The 17,489-nt window shown below is 45.6% G+C and overlaps 1 long non-coding RNA gene across 2 annotated transcripts in view; it reads right to left on the bottom strand.

The window, feature by feature from the left end:
- LOC112549432 overlaps positions 1-17,347 on the bottom strand; it is a 34,454-nt gene extending 17,107 nt beyond the window's left edge. The window contains exons 1-4 of one of the 2 annotated variants that reach the window (XR_003092840.1): positions 16,297-17,347; positions 2,196-2,340; positions 2,023-2,091; positions 1-32 (exon numbers count right to left, since the gene is read on the bottom strand). This is a non-coding gene — a long non-coding RNA (uncharacterized LOC112549432). The remainder of the gene's footprint in view (positions 33-2,022; positions 2,092-2,195; positions 2,341-16,296) is intronic. The other variant, XR_003092841.1, reaches the window with a different exon arrangement.
- Positions 17,348-17,489: the final 142 nt, after the last annotated feature.

The raw sequence follows: 17,489 nt of genomic DNA on the forward strand, positions 1-17,489 counted from the left end.
CCACCATTTCTTTTGATAGTAAGACAATTTCACTGTAGAAACATGAAAGCATTTTGTATAAATATTAATCTCAGGCGTTCTTCTGGAATTAACACAGGATGGAGGCTGATTTATGTGGGGCTCCTGTGTTGACCTGATAGACCAATATGTATTGAGGAGGTAAAGCAACCTGTTGTTTGGTACAACAGCCAAGAACAAGTTAAAAAAAAAAACCCTACAATTTCCATTGCAAAAGGGTATTTCCAAATGCATTTCACAGTTCATAAGACGCAGGAAGGGAATCTTGTCATGCGAGTCTCCAAATTTCGTGGCTGAATACAGCAAGTACATTATTTTTCTTAGAAAATTATTACTAACATCTGAAGGGGAACAGAATGAAAGAATGTGATAGGAGCCAAAAAATATTTAACTCAGAGATAAACAGAAGTGCCATAACATGAAAAGGGGAAAATTGATTTTAGAGAGATATAATAATGTTTTATCAAGGTGTTCAGTCCACGTTCATCACTGCTGAATCTAAATTTAAGAGCAAACCCTAGGTACTCCCAGCTGCCTCAGTTCCCGGGCATGATGGTGCAACAGCACCGATGAGGTTGCAAGAAGTGCATTTGGGAAGGCTACGCAGGGCATACACAGTTCAGGAAATTCCTGTGAGGCTCCCTGCACTGCCATGCTAGACAAATAAATTGATCTACCATTAGATGGATTCACCAAGCATCTGTCATATTGAATGAAATAGTTTGAATGTTTGTAATAGTTGCCCATTAGCCAGTTTTAGGAAGAAGACAAGATTTATCTCCTTATCTAGGCCATTGTTTTGGTCTACGTGTGGAAGGTCCTAGCTTTGCTCAAAGTCTTAACTTTTGAATTTTATCTTTAGAGGCCTTTAACAAAGAGAACCTAAAAATGACCCTTAAGCAAATATCCCAAATTCCGAGAGATCAAACCCTAGGGCCTTTGACAAAATTGGAAAGAAAAGGTCACTTGCAGTGGTATGGAAGTTCCTCAAAGTAATTAAATGATCAACAAAAGAAACTAATTACCAAGCAAAAGAATCCGTAAAGTAAGATCCGAGCCCAAATTTGGGGGTAGTGACAGGTTTGGGTAGGAGGGGCCCAGGACGGCAACTCACTCAATAAAAACTGTAACCTACTGTCCCAATTTGGAGGTAACCTCCCTTGCAGAAGAACGAAGGAAGAATCGCAAGTATAGGCCGGATCAGACTGATCACCTGAACCACCCTCTCCGTGAACACGAATCTCTTAGTTCACGCTGAAGCTGCAGAGCACCCGAAAGGGACTGAAGGAAGGGGACTTAGTCCTATCACTGCTGAGGCCAGCCCATTGAATCGTATTACTGAGGCGAGCCCATTGAACCATACTACTGAGGCCAACCCATTAAATTGTACTACTGAGGAATGAAACCATATTTAGGTGTTTGGTTTCTCAGAATTCTAGGATTGTAAGTATATTATGAAAATAATAGTATTGATTCAAATTTAACTTTTAGTTGTAATTGTAGTTGTTTTTGTAATACTAATTCTTATAACATTGTTTGGGAAGGAAGTGCATTCGGAGTATTGTTTCTGATATATGTAATTATTGTGTTCTTAATGTTTGTGGTATTTCTTAAAGCTAAGCAGTGTTATATGTGTAGCAAAGAATTTTAAAATAAAATTGTGTTGTATGAATTAAGAGTGTAATCATTGTGAAATCGTGCAATCAACTAACCACTCCCCCAGCCAGTGCATCAAAACGAATCAGTAAATTGTGTGGGATCTTCTCTATTCCATAACCCACTAGAGAGAGCATCCATAAAGATACAACTTGTGGTTGGATGTCTGCCTACCTCCTCTCCCTGCTATGTACTCTAAAACACATGAGTTAAGAGAAGGTTAAAAAGCTCCTAACATCCAGAAACCCTGGTCTTAGTCTCTCTCCACCAGCACCAAACATATCTAACATTCCAGAAAAACCAAACTTACAAGGAATACAAAATAAGTGAAAGAAACCTTTAACTTACTGAAAATCAACAGTAGGAAGTAGAAAACATTTAAGAAACAACTGGGTCAACTGCAATCAAAATTCATCTCTGTCAAGTGAAAAAAGCACAAGGTGAATAAAAACAAATGGGAAGTAAAACAACTACAGACAGGAGACATCTAAAAATACAGGAAAAACTCAGCAGAGCCATACACAGGGACTGCAGCGATATATTGAAAGAAGAATGTGGGGCCCTCATCCTGCAACATGTTCCAGCTGTTTTACTGAAGAGCAGTGACTTCATGTTTAGACATGGTCATAAGGGTTCCTGTTCATGAAGTGGTCTGCTGGACTTGAGCTGTATGATGGCAAAAAGGATGAATTAAATTAAATTTAGGGTGGGGAAAATTAACAAGATTTTCTGTTCAAAGTGAATGGGAAAAAGCAACACAGCCATGGGACAAACAGCTATATAAATTAAAATCACCTTCAAAATGGTATTCGTGTTTACTTTCCAAAATACCGTAGATTTATGTATACCTATAACAAGATATTCCAGGGCTTGTAATTGCTGAAATAAGCCCGACTGGATGGCTTATTGCATGCAGCTATGCACTTTGCATCCTACAGTGCACCCTGCAGTGTTGTCTTTACATAAAATACACGCCCCCCCCCTGTATATTACTGCTTACATAATACATTTAGAAAAAAAAAAAAATCACACAGGGAGCCTGTTGAATGGAAGGATGACAGCAGAATGAGTCAGTGCTGGATTCAATAAGGAAAAGATTTTTAAATTTATTACAGAGTATCACTTGAGTGCTCAACTTTGTATGTGGCGGCAATGAATAACACGCTTCACTGACCTGCCAGAGCAAGCACCTCTCTATAAAAGGAGATGGCACTATTACTAGAGAAGCTACCAGTTAGACATCACTGGGCACTATACCTAACAGATTTTAACTCTATCTGATAGCTAATCAGAGTTCTTAATAGGCTTCCTTGCGTTTCAGTGATGTCAGATCACACTGCATGCAGAGCTTGAATCACATAATTTCTATTTCAATATATACTATACCCTTCCTCTGCTGCATTCTATTATGATTTTGGCTACTGAGGTTTACGCTCCTATAGGAAGACCAAATGGAAAGCCACAAGTTAAATGAGCAGTCAGCATATTCACTATTTGCTACTGACCTCTCAGTAAAAACTGAGCCTTGAGAAAGATCGATTTCATACTGCACACTCGGATTTTTCTGAAAATCTGAAGCTAGTTTATTCCAGGTGTACCACTTCCTCTATCCCCAAACAGAATCGGTCTCATTTAAAATGCAGAACGTATGATGGGAGACTGCCCTTCCTGGCATCATTCTTTCCCCACTAAAGGAACAACTTCACAGGACTCCAAGCCTTGAAAAAGAAGCATGTTTACTCCATGTTCTTGTCTTCCAGCACTCAAAAGCTCAAGCTTATTTCCCCCAAACTACTCTTCGTCATTATACGATTAAACCTTTTCAAGGAGGGAGTTTCATTAACATGCAAAAAGAACACTTCGATATTTTTATCATGATGTGATACAGGGACATGGTCAATTTGAAATCTAGTCAGTTTCAGGAGACAAGCTGAAGGTTGTCTGAGGCCTTATACACAGGCAGGCGGGGCCTGGGCCCAGGAGCTCCTGCCAATCAGAGGCCCCCTGGTGCCTGGGTTCCGGTGGGAAACGGCAGGATTCCCCTTGCAGGTGGGCAGCGTTCCAGCCTACAGGGGGCTGCTGGAGCGAGACACAGGGGGCGCCACATGCACATGGCCTGGAACACAGCTGGGCAGTGTGGAGAGCAGCTCCCTGCAGGTAGGTGTATGGGAGGGAGGTGGCATGGGAGGGGCAGACTGAGGCCCCCACAGTGAGGGAGGCAATGCCCAGCAAGGGCGCTGTGTGGGACTCAGGGCTGGGGTGGGATGCAGCCACAGGTGGCTCCCTGTCACTGCGCACACCCCCATGGGGAGCATGCCCCCCCAATTTGTGCACAGGGCAGATGTGGATTGTTCACTGTGGGCTCGGGGCTCTCCGCATTGCTGCCTTTGGCCCCAGGGCCCCGTGCCAGCCACAGTGGGGGCGGCGAGTTGTCCACTGCTGGGTGGGCAGGAGACACGTGGCCCACAGGGCAAAGGCAGTAGGGCAGAGAGCACCAAGCCTGCATCCACCCTCACCCCGCTCAGCTCTGCTCTGGCCATGGTGGTGGAGACTGGGGGAGGGTAGGGCGCAGGGAGGAGAGGAAGGCATGTACCACCCCACCTCCAGCTCAGCTGGGTCCACCCAGCCTCCCCCGCGGGGCACAGAGGCCCAACCCACCCTTGGCAGTACCAGGAGGGGAAGGGGTCCCTCCCCCAGCTGGAGCCAAGGGCCCCAATAAATCTTAATCCACTCAGAACTATGCAACTGTGTCATAAGTCCTATACTGTTAATTGCCAAAGAGTCTTCCTTAGATTAAACAATGAAGACTTGACTTTCAGAACACTCCTTTTTTGAGTTTTTTATTCACGCCACTATTTCGAGGTACTGAGTGGCTATCGCCTGTAGTCCACAAACAACTATGACGTCTTCTGAACCAAAGATTTCCTAGCTTTCTACAGCTACTATTCTAACTCTACTATTTGATTTGTTATACCTATGTAAATAAGGTCTTAAAGTAAATGGATTTTAATGGGATGAAAGAACACTTGAGCTTCAAGGTATGGCCAGGGCCTGAGAGAGAAATTTGGGGGGCCTGGTACATCCTGGTAGGTAAGTGGACCCTCAAACCTCCCTTTTCAGAAACTATGAGTGACCTGATTGTGGGGGGCCCGGTACCCCCATTGCCCATCTAACATGCCATAAATAGGATTTCTAAGATTGTACCTAACCCAGACCTAGCAGAGCTCCACTTAACTACAGTCAAATCTTTTTTTGGCCAAATCACAGCAGACACTGTTGTGTTGACACACAAAATTGAATATGTTTGTAATGCTGGGCTCTGTAGCAAAAACATTATATTCACTGTACTATTGCTGGCAACAGAATTCAAAGGGACTTTAACACCCCCCGCTCCCCATATTATGGAAGTGGCCCTCTGGCATTCTGAATCCCAGGCGGCAGAAAGACTTAAGTGGAGAACCTACACTGCTCAGGAATTCTGGACACCTTAACAGCTCCCAGAAGAGTGGTAGCTTCCGAATGCTAACAGCTCTTTAAAGTTTTGTGGTACTTAGTGGGCACTTTAGGACGCCTTAAGATTTTCAATGGAAGCTGCAGCAACCCTACCTGCAGATCCCCCAAACCATACAGGAGAAGAAAGACACAGCACTGAAGTAGCAGAGGCTCACCTACTTCCCCATCTCCATACTCTAGTACATCCTCAGCTCATATTTGGGGAATGGATGCCCACTCCTTCAAAAGAAAATTCTGGGGGGAACAGACAGACACAATTCCATACAAATTGCGATGCCCCAATTCCCACACACTCTCTCTCAAGTGACTGGATCAAAACTTTCCAGGATTATATAGTGTGAAAAATAGCCCAGAAACATAAAAGTTAAGTAGGTTATAATGCAAGTGCCGAAGAGAAAACACAATATATGTAAATGACCAGTTAAGGTTGTGTAGTTTTTTTTAATGATCCATCATTGTTACATTTTGTACACTAAGTGAATGACAACATTCACTCGTAAAAATACACCCCACATATTTTTTAACAGAGAAACTCAATTTTGAGCATAAGACAGTAACAAAGCCGAGGTGTATATCCAGCTTTGCCATCCATGAACCCAGTACAATAGTGTCCAGCAAATGAACAACACAGGTTGTTTTTTTAATTCAAATACAGTTTGAATTAAAACGTTTATACTTACTTTGTGATGGGATTTGTGAATACATTTTTAAAGGCTTGCATACAAATTGGAATCTATATGTTCAAATATATATTTTTAGCCATTGGAAGGCGTATATTTTGTTGACTGCTTTCCTAAAATAATTTTTCGAAAATGTACTGCATTTCCTTCACTCAGACAGCGTCTCAAGTCTAATGGATACCTCTTGTGGACCCTCATCTAGTTTTCAAGTCTGCTTCTCAAGTCTAATGCCCTGGGAAGGCTTAATGCTCCAGCCATTGCCACTCTTTGTATTACAAAGGAAAAGGGAGCTGGAAAGGTTCATTTTAACTAATCAGGCCACTCACAATCCAGTTCTTCCCCTGAATTCTTCCTCTGATGCTCACTGGTACTTGTATGGGGTTGCAAGAACCATAGCTGTGAAGATCCTTGTCTCTTTTCAAGTGCTGTCTCTTTCAAAGTGCTACGGCTCTAGGTCTGAATAGGCAGCCTTTAAATGGACTCGACCTTGCCTCCTGAGAGTTAGAATAAGCATTTTTAAAAATGCTTCAGCTCCTGTATAGAATGATGCTGCATTCCAAACAGATGATGTTTAAAATCTATTTATTTTTAATGTTTGCTTTTGCAACCTGAGCACGAAGAGCCACATATGTTTCAGAAGAGGCTTACTCAGCACGCAGGGGCCCTGACAACAGTGCCCTAAAGGTGACACTGACTCATAAATGCCCAGGGTACTTGGATGAAAAAAGGAAAGGAGAGGTGAAAGGAAGCAGCAGGCTGACAGCACACCCTATATTTAAATCATCTGCAGAATGGATTTTAATACTAAAAAAACCAAAAAATCTTCCAGACTGTATACCCCCCATCACATATGGGCCTGAAACTTCACTGATCAGGTGTCCCAAATTCCCACTTAGGGAAATGGAGGTAGAAGAATCCAGAGCCAGACCCCTGCAAGAACATGGACATTTGAAACTTATGCTGAGGCGCCTCCAGCAGCAAAGGAGGAAGAGCTGCTGGGCTTGTGTCATCGTAAAGGCAGAAAAAAGGATGTTACAGTCAGAAATTATAGAGCAAAAGGCTGTTTTGTCATGCACACTAGTCAAACAGACAAGCACTGCCACATCTCTCTTACAGGGGAAAGATGGGAGGTTTTTAAAAGGCAAATAAGGCATTTATGTAAGCATTTCCCACTGAAAGTTGGGCACACCTAACTGCCTCCTGGGACTCTGAAATCCTTCCTTAAGTATATATAAAAATCAAAGATTCATTTCTTTAGAACAGGGGCGGGTAATTATTTCGGGCGGAGGGCCGCTTATTGAGTTTTGCCAAGCCACCGAGGGCCGCATGACAGGCAACCAGGGGCAGATTAATATTAATTTTCTAAATTTTTTAGGGGCCCTGTGGGCCAGATAGAATGGCCTGGTGGGCCACATCTGGCCCCCAGGCTGCAGTTTGCCCACCCCTGCTTTAGAAGCTTGAGTGCATTAGTAACAGCACACTCCATTGCAAATAGGATACAGATTTTGCAAGTCAGGTGTATTGTTTTCCTGACTTTTTTTTTTTGCAGTTTGGTCAGTTTAGCCACTGACAAGTAAGTTTTGCCATCTAGTTCTCTCACCTCAGCAGAATATTGCTTCATTTGGGGAGGGGGTGGAGGTTTGCATGAGCATAAGCATTTACAAGTAAATATCAAGCTGATTATACCTGACATTTTACACACAACAAAAAAATGCTTATTAAAATGCAGGACTTAAAAGAATTAACACGCCACAGACATTTTCAACACAAAGGAGACTTATCAGTGGCTTAACTTGAAATCTTGTCAATTTAAACCCAAGTGAAGTGGAAGGGGAAACAGTCTCAGGCACCACATCTTCCCCCTAGGATGCCTGCCAAATTTCCAGATTTCACAGCCAACGTTTTCTACTTTGTTAAGTATTTCTCTCTTCCTTATCACTGTGGGAAAGACTCTAACCAAGGGGTAAAGCTGGCTCAAGCCTTGTCTGCTGCCTGAAATAAACAGTAACAAGCTGCAGCCATCAATCAGGGATAGCCATATCAGCGTCAAACCCTGCCATGTAGGCAAATGAAAACTTAAATGCACTCTCTCTATCAGTAGTACTCAACATTTTGGCCCCACGAGCCAGATGAGTGATGAAGGGCTTGTCTGCAGGCTGGATCGGGCCCTGGGGTCCAACACTGCCCCTTCCATAGCCTGCGTGCCAGGACTGGGTCCCAGGGGCCTGAAGCCACCCGCTCCTGCTCCCTGAATGCCAGAATGGGCTCCAGGGGGTCTGTAGCCTTCCCCTGTGCACTGGGATTGAGTGCTGGGGCCTGGTGCTGCCCCCTCCTGCCCCCAACATGTCAGGATTGGGACCCGGGAGGGAAGAGGAGAAGGCACTGGTGCTGCACCAGATCCAGAGCACAGGGCCCCAGGCTCTCCATGGATCCAAAGATTTGGCAGCAAGGGAGTGGAGCTACCACTTCCCTGCCGCAACATTTCTGGACCCGTGCACAGTCCTACAGTCTAGATGACATGGGGCCACAGGACACAGGTTGAGCACCCCTCCTCTATGTTAATCAGTACATGTCCCTATGCAGAGGCACTGCAAGCTTTTCCAGTGCCTGGAGCACAAAAGGGGAACATGGGGAGAAAGGGGCACGAAGGGAGTTGAAAAGGAGTCTTGAGCTCACCTTGCTTGGGTGGCAGGTGCTACTGCTGTTGCTGCTTTAACAGCACAGGTTGGGACAGGCTGCAGCACCAAGGCTCCTCCCAGTACCCCATTTGTCCTCCATCCTGGAGAAAGGGCTGACTCTCCCACAGCAAAGCCTCCCAGAGGGAAGGGGCATCACTCCACCCTCTCTCCACACAATCAGGTACACTGCTTGGTATGGCATTGCCCCTGCCCAGCTCCCTATGAACCAGGCCACGCGGTTCTACATGCTGTGGAAAGACTCCTGGGAGAGAGGGTCATATTATCACTCCCTCCAAGCTGGTACCCAGGGCTGATGCCATTCTCACCCTGCCCTGCTTACTCTGCTGCCCCATGTAATCCTGAGAGATGAGACCAACTCAAGCTGCATTGATTACACTTGGCAATAGCTTGAATATAGCAGACAGGGCTTTGAGATCAACAAAAAAACAGCTTCCCATTACCTTTCCCTTTTCAAATGCATAAAGAAACTGAACAAACAGAGGAAGTGTCTCTATCCCCTGCCCCAAGTCTTATAGTAAATCTGTGTCTAACTTGCAAAGTTCAGTCAGGAACATGATTTAAACTGATAGTTCAAAAAGAAAAGTGAATGGCTTGCTCTGCCTGAGACTGAATTTGACACAGGAAATTTAACACGGTTCCCTCAGCAGTTATAGGTCTGCCACATTTGGCATTTTTGCTCCTCAAACGAACACACACACTTCTTCCTGAAATGCGTATACAGGGATAATCCCACATGCAATAAGAGTTACAGGCTACATTCCTCGATTGCCTTAAGATGTTAACACTATAGCCCCATGATCAGGGAGGTAAAATTGGCAGGGTTACAATTACTGGATTGACATCGCAATTTAACTGTACAAAATCAGGCTTAACCACTGAATAAGTAAGCCAAGAGAAAGAGACTGAATATAAGAAAACTGATTAACAATTGTCTACAATTCAATGACGGTAATTACAGTCTGCCAACCTAAATTCCCCAAGCTCTCTCCTACTGGTCAGTATATCCTTCAGTTTCTGTTCGAAAACCTACCAAGTAACTACATGCAGTTAACCAGCTCTGATCTTATACTCCAGGGTGGTTGCACTCTGGTAGCAGCTGAGTGGATTCCAGTTTCCAAACAGATCCCAGGTCTGTAAAGACACAGGTAAGTACTGTATTTACTTGAATCCAAGATGACCCTCCCCCCCTCCAATCATTAGTCTTTTTAAATGAAAAACATATAATTTTATTATAATTTGCTAGGTATAAAATCTAATTACTAGAAGGCCACATTAAATTTGTCCTCCCCGGTACTGCAGCCAGGAAAACAGCAGCAAGGAGATGAGCAGCAGGGTGGCATGTCCCCCCCATCCTCCCCAAGGTGCCTGTGCCCCTTGCCACTCCTGCCACCTGACCCCCATAGCGCCTGTGCCCTCTCAACACCTGCCCTCGCCTGCCATGCCTGCACCCCCTTCCCTGCTCCATTTGCTGAGCTCCCCCACTCCCTTCCCCTGCCAATTACCATCCATTGGGGCTTGGGCTCTGGCTTTCTGTCCAGCCAGGGAGTAGCAGATACTGTGGCAGCAGCCCCGGCCCAGGCCCCAGCTCCTGGACCAAGTTAGCATTGGAGCCAGGACTAAGGCCAGAGCTGCCACAACTGGTCCAGAACCACAACTGAGAGTAAGTGGCTGGGGGAGGGGGACAGAGGTGGCAGGGGCAAATGGCAGGTGGCAGAGGCTGAAGCAGAGGCTATGGCTCCAATGCCAACCTGAGGCCAGGGCCAGGCTGGATAAACTGCCTGCTCCCCCTCACTCAAATCCAAGATGAGGGGACCCCTCCCACTCATGTCAAGAGGGAAAGGACAATGTCTTAGATTTGAGTAAATATGGTAATGCTGCTCAGGAACTCAGTAGGGCTACTTTGTACATGCCTGCAGGATCAGAGCCATATCTGTAAAGCACACTGAGATCCTTCAAGACACAAAGGTGCTCTATAACTATGCAAGATATTACTGGCATCAATTTCCTGGCCTGGCTGATTTGCAAGCCCTTCAGGTCGGTGAGTTAAATTAAGTTTTGTACATTAAAGCTCCTCTCTGAGCTCTAAAACTACCCTGGAAAGTGTCAAGCAGGAACAAAGTGACAGTAAAAAAAGATATAAGGAGGCTACTCTATAAACATGGAAGGGTGATGTTGACACGTGACTCTGAATTCCAAACCCAAGATCCCAACAGGTCCAAAGCATGGCCACCCATTCACTCAGGATAGTGGGAAGTCCAAAATTCACATGGGTTAAATAAAAGTATATATATATATATATATATATATATATGAATAAGGAGAAAGTTCAAAGGAAGTAATGACCTATGATAGCCTTTAATGCTGTAGGCACCATGAAAAAAGTAATATTTGCTCTGTGCTGATTTTCTTTAAGTGTACCACAGTGCAGTCACAGCTCTTTAACCCTAGTATATTTGCACCATAATAGATTTGTTTTCAGCACTGCTGATGGCCGAAAAAATCAGCTAGATAAGTGCTTGTAAACAACAGTAGTGAGGCAGTGAGCAGTCCCAGTCAAAGTGCCTTGGATAAGCAGCTGCTAGACTTTCAAGGAGGGCACAATGGAAATAAAAACCCTAGGCAACAGCCTTCGTCCCTCCATCAAGTTATTTGTGCCTTGAGCAAAGGATGCCACATTCTTACTTTCCTTGGGACAAAGACACAAACACACTGGTTGAGGCAGAAGCAGCTTTTACAACTGGTGCTGCTCTTTAGTCTACACTCTTTTTTGTGAAATACAGAGACAATTTTGAGCAAAGCCTTTGGGAAAAGAGCTTTACTCAAAATCACTAGTCCTCTGTCTAGCACAATGAGAGCAGAGAATGCAAATTAGTTCCAATAAAAGCAGCTGGCAATCAATAGGGAAGGGCTGGACTCCAAGAGTGAAACTGGCTCCTCTGAGGATAAGAGTTAAAAGGGGGAAAATATAAGAAGATGAAAGCAAAGAAAGAGCAAGTGTAAACAACACCTAAAAGGAAAAAAAAAAAAGGAGAAAAATCAAATGAAAAGAGGAGTGACAAAGAACAGTTCTGGGGAGAAGTTCCACGAGAAGGAAACCCAGAACACAATTAGAGTGCAGAGGAAAGGATCATTAGGAAAAAAAGCCTAATGGAAAGATGTGCAATTCACACAGAAGATGAAATGAAGATCATGAAAGCAAAGATAAGAGGCTAGCTGGGACAATGGCTTAATGTACTAGTCACGAGCTCAAATTCCAGCCTACATCAAACATGTTATGAGCCTTGATAACGAGTGAGTCTCAGCTTCCTTCCCAGTGCCCATCTGGCTAAATCACAAAGCCATTGTGTGTACTTGTCTCTTTGTTCTATCCGCCACGCTAGCTATTACCTGTCCTAACCAAGCACCCACTCTCTAGTCAGTTGTATCCTCCTTCTGAACTCAGCTATCTCATGAAGTCTACCATTAACAAACCACAGCAGCAAACGCTCAGGCAGCGCCCTGCCGCCACCCCCATAGAAACTGTTCTGTATGACAGAAACTTCCATCGAGTTTCCCTGCGTATCTGATCTGTACCACCTGTTTAGACAGCAGGTTCAGGAAATAAATCCTCCTTTAGGTTACAGAGAGGATACCTAATATTATACATGTGGAAAAATGGTGCTACTGGCAATCTCTGCTCAGGAAAAACCAAAAATCAAGTCACAGCAGCTACAGGTCTGGACTGAAGGGCATTTTAAAAATGCGGTGTGTGAAAGCTCACCTATTCATTGCTTTCTACCCACTCACCCTAATCTGGCTCTAGTATAGCTTTTATCAATATCCCACACAGAAAGCTTAGCTAACTTTAATTCTAAGTTGCTAAACTGCATATCCCAGCAACAGTGCCTCCTGCAGAAAAAAGCACCAAGAAAATAAACAGCAAGGTCATTCAATGGCCCTTTCAACCTGAAGGATCCCAAAGCATCTTTACCAACACATGCTACAAGATTACATCACGACAACACTAAATTGCAGCTAATTCTTCATTTAAACAGCATGTATCCTTTTTTACTTAGGTAGGATACCTTATTTAGACTAAGAAGTGATCTTACCTCTCCCTGAAACCTCAAGGGAAAATCTAATCAACACAACATAGTTATTTATTCAGATTAGATTTTGGCTAATATTAACAGATGAATTGGCCAAATCTATTAAATATAAACACTGGTATTATCAAAACTGAAGCAGGGAACAACTTTGGGCATCACCTACTCTGTGAAAGGTACCATTAGGCTTTTAATGGCTGAAGTGTTTGAGACCATTTAGACCCTTTTGCTTTTAAAGCACAAAGCTCTCACACACGTACACATGACAAATGATAAAGCTGACATAGGAAAAGAACAAGGGGGGCAGGGGGGGGAAAGTAAGACAGACCAGATTAAACAAAAAGCAAAAAAGTGCAAAACTAACTGACTTGGTGGGTAGAGGGAATCAGACCAATATTAAAGCATACCACATTCTCAGCCCCTCAAGACTCAGGTCTACCTGAAGGCCCAAAGCAAAAAAACCCAGAAAGGCTGATTTCAACTTCTGTGACTAAATGAAAAGCATCCCCACAAGCATCCAAGGTACTTCGTCATCCTTCATTCATGTTCAGCAGTTGTTCTGGTGTTTGTCTAGATCAGGAAAAAATTTCCCCACCTTAACTGCATGGATACAATTTCACCCATACAAACACAGGAGCTTACAACCAAGTGGAAGCAGTCATACCAGCACTGATTTCCCTATGCTAGACTAGCTCTTAGACTTCCAGAGCTGTGGACAGCAAGGCCCTTCCATATGAGAATATTTGCTGGATTATGAGCTCAGGGATCATCAGTGGGTCTCACCCGCTGACTTTGCTCTTCTGCATAGGCTGCACAGCAAGAGAATTACTCACCTTTGCCAAGAACATAATGAAAAGGTAATACAAAAAGACAAAGGCAGCAACATGGCTAGAGCAGCGGTTCTCAACTGGGGATCCGCAGCCCCTTGTGGGGCCACAGGCAGGTGTCAGGGTGTCCACACTGCCCCCCAGCCCACCTTCCCTCCAGGGTAGGGCCGTGGCCTGAGGGGAGTGGCAGCAGCAGTAGCCAGGCTATGGCAGCAAGGTAGAGCCGTAGCCTGGTGCACAAGTGGCTGGTGACAGGAGGAAGTGAGAGCAGTGGCCCCCATGCCCCCAGACCATTATGCCTTCCACTGCTGGTGACACGGTTGATGCAAGGGTCCCAGTGGTGGCAACAAGTCTTGCTGCCCCACTCTGCCCTCCTGTGCTATGTCCTGCTCGCTGGTGTGCCAGTCCAGCCAGGCTGCAGTCCCGTGCACTGTTGGCACACAAATCTGAGAGGACATGTACCCCCCACATGCCCCTGCAACACATCACCTATGCCCCCCACCCCCCCCATACTGGGTATTCAGAAAAACAGTTGGTGTGGTACAGGTGGGCTGTGGAGTTTTTATAGCATGCTGGGGGGGACCTCAAGAAGAAAAAGGCTGAGAACCCCTGGGCTAGAGAATACCACACGCAAGGGAACCTCTCATATGTAAAATGCCATTTATGGATAAAGGCCCATGTCTCTATTTTAGGAACTGCTACCATTCTAACAGTATTGCTGTGCCCAGCACAGGCATACCAGGGTTGGACGGGCAATACAATAGTTCCTGCAGTGGCCAGCTCATGCCCTCGCTCAAGCACTTGAATTAGCTTTCAATATTCCCGGTGTGACACCTCATCAAGGATCTGGCCATCTGCCACCTGTCCAAAGACCATAATGGAACTGACACATCTACCCCACAAGTGTCACGGGAGGTAGAAGAAAAGCACTCAAAAAAGTGAGTTATGAAGGCAAGTTAAAGTTGAGCCAAATGGACCACCCCACCCCACTTCTGGTCACAGCCAGCCACATAACCTCCTAGCACCACCACTGACATGGATACAAGAGCTTTGCCTACAGAACCAAGGCTATAAACAGAAGTTGCCAAATGAAGTGGCTCAGCTGAGCCAGGATGCATCTCACTCCACTGGGAGAACCAGACCTAATTCACTGTCTTGCAGGGTCAGGCCCCTGCTGCTCCAGTTTCCCTGCTTGCAGGGACACACCCCATGTACATCTCTGCAAGGAGGGAAACCCTAGCACACTCCTCAGGCTTCAGAGGCCCGATCCCCAGGAATTCCCCATGCTGGATCAGGCCCCTGAAGCCTTTGGAGCACCTGCTCAGGACAGCTGGAGCGCGCAGGCAGCTCTGGCTTGCCCATACACTCCTCCCTTAAAATAAACAGATGTCTGCTGCAAAATAGCAGCACAAATTAATACTTTTTGTTGCGGTCCAAGTTTGAGCCTTTGTGGCACAACAAAGGGCATGGATGTTTGTTTGCTTTCACTTTGTACTGTCATAAAAATGTTTATGGAGGCACAAAGGGGACAAGCGTTTCCAGCCCAAGAAGTCTCCCACAGGTACCTTAAAGTGCGCACTTCCTCACAGCCCAAGGTGCTGTTGGACATTCTGGATGCACCCTGCAGTACAGGGGGAGAAGCAAGAAGACCGCTCAACTCTGTGAGCCACAGAAAGACGCTGGATAAGGAAGTGACAAAGACATTGTCAGGAGCTCTTTGCAGGGAACAGGGCTGTAACTACAGCAACATAAATGCAGCCCAAACTGATGCAGGGCAGGGAGCAGGAATTAGTGGACAAGAACCCCTCTAGACCAGGTCAGTAGCTAGTTGTTATTATATGTGCTGCTGAGGTCCGATTTACCAGTCCTGGGCCAGGCAGAACTTTTCGTCTCTGCAGAGAGCTGGACCTTACACCCCTAGATATCCCTATAGTTCTTTGAACACCATCACCCCCATTTGTAAAATAACTGATATAACCTCCTTTGAAGGCAGAAATGTCCCCTTGCTCTGGTGGTCCCCAGTCGCTCTCACCCACACTGCAAATGGCAGCTACCTCTCTCCATCAGCCCTGTTCTCTGTAATGCTCAATAGAGGTTATTCCCCTGGGCAGTTTCTCTACTTTTAGCTGCTGCTCCCAGTGCTGTGCATGGTGTGGCCTGTACTGCAGCTAGCCACTTGTCCAGCCTGGAGGCAGCAGAGACATGACGGTGAATGAAAAGATAGGGGATAGAAACAAACACAGAAACTGCACTGTAAAATCAATCATAAAATAATAATTTCACTGCAATACACCCTGTATCAGACACCATGGCCAAAAGATTTATAGTGCATTGTGTTGATCGTCCCATAAGCCAGATCGTGTCACCTAATTAGCATGCTGCTCTTATCTGCATGCAATCACATTTCACTCTCTTTCTATTTAATGTGTGAAAAACAATCTGAGGCAGAAAAACATTCTTTAGCATATTTTGCCAGCAAACTTACCCAGGCCACAAGTGTTGGGGAAACAATCACATAGCCATTCCCATCTGTTGCTCTGCTCATCTCTAAAACAGCAACAACAACTGAGCATTATCTAACCACATACTGGTGCCTAACTGGCCAGCCACTGTCCAAAAGTAGCCAAGGTCACATGGAAATCTCCACCCATTCTGCTGCTCTGGAATTATACTGCAATATCAGCACTAGCCAAGCACAGGAGTATGAAGGTGCTGAATGTAGCCATGTAGCCACTGCTACAGGTCCCAGGTCTTAAACAACTCAGTCCCACCAGTCTGTGTTCATGCAGATTCGCTTGTATGGCATACAGACGCCTACCTGGACAGTGCTGAAAAATGCAGATGTCAGCTTCTCATCTTAGCTTCCAAGTATCCAGTAGTACTACTGGCATGCCCTGCAGCCGCCTTGTGCTCACTGTTCCAAAGCTTCAGCAAGAGAGTTTTCGCTGAGTAGCGTGAGAAAGCTGTTGAAAAAAAAGACTGGGAAAGAGCGCTGCTATCAGAATTTCTCGGGGAAATTACTGGAGAATCCTGATGGATAAAGAAAAGTTGTTCTCTGCTCCCAAGATTTCCCTTCCCAGGAGGCGTTTTTAAATCTCCCACAAGCCAAAGTAAAAATTGCAACTAAAGCTGTGTGAACAACACTGTGACGTTGGCATTTTACACCGCTCTAATTACCAAGAGTTTAGTTTGCTAGCAAAGATGTGACCTGAAAGTCCAAAGCTCAAACACGGTTAAGAAACCTATTTAATATACGTTAGGTTCTCAGCTATACCACAAGTGGCATATGTCGTAACCGGGCCTCCAAAACGGCGCTCGCTACGATGCAGTTAGTGAGAACTGACAAACAACCCACAAGGGACAAGAAGACGTACAAAAAACTAGAACTCTTGGTTCCAAAACGATACTTTTTATTAAACTAACTGGAAAACAGCAAGAAAACCGTCCTTTTCTGTAAGCTTTCAGGATCAAGGTATCATTTTGGAACCAAGAGTTCTCGTTTTTTTGTACGTCGTTTTGTCTCAGACCAACACAGCTACCAGGTACACCCCTGAAACATGGGACAAGCACGTTTTGACGCTTGTTCTTCCTAAGAACTCAACTTTTTAGCACAAACCAACTGCAAAATAAGTAGCGACCTGCAGCCTGAACCCAAGACAAAGGAGAGGGAGAACCCTGTAACGTCGCCTGAACGGACGCGGCACACGTATGTTAGTCAGTGAATCGCCGGGGCGTTCAGCCGGGCAAAGCAATCCCGACTCGATGGAGGGGTGACTCCGCAGTGCATCGAGACCGGCAACACATGCAAAAAAAAGCAACTATCGCTGAGGGAAGCGAGGAAGGCACCTGGACTGGCCAGGCGGGCGCTGCCCCCCCCCCGCCCCCCCCCCCCCGGGCCCGGCGCGATCCAGTGCCACCGGCCCCTACGTGCGGAGCAGCGATCGCGGCGCGACCTGCACAACCGCGCGGTGCAGGGCGGGGGGCAGCGCCCGGCCCGGCCGCTCGCACCGA

The sequence above is a fragment of the Alligator sinensis genome, unplaced genomic scaffold (genome assembly GCF_000455745.1).
Source record: "Alligator sinensis unplaced genomic scaffold, ASM45574v1 scaffold116_1, whole genome shotgun sequence".
In the NCBI taxonomy this organism is placed as follows: Eukaryota; Metazoa; Chordata; order Crocodylia; family Alligatoridae; genus Alligator; species Alligator sinensis.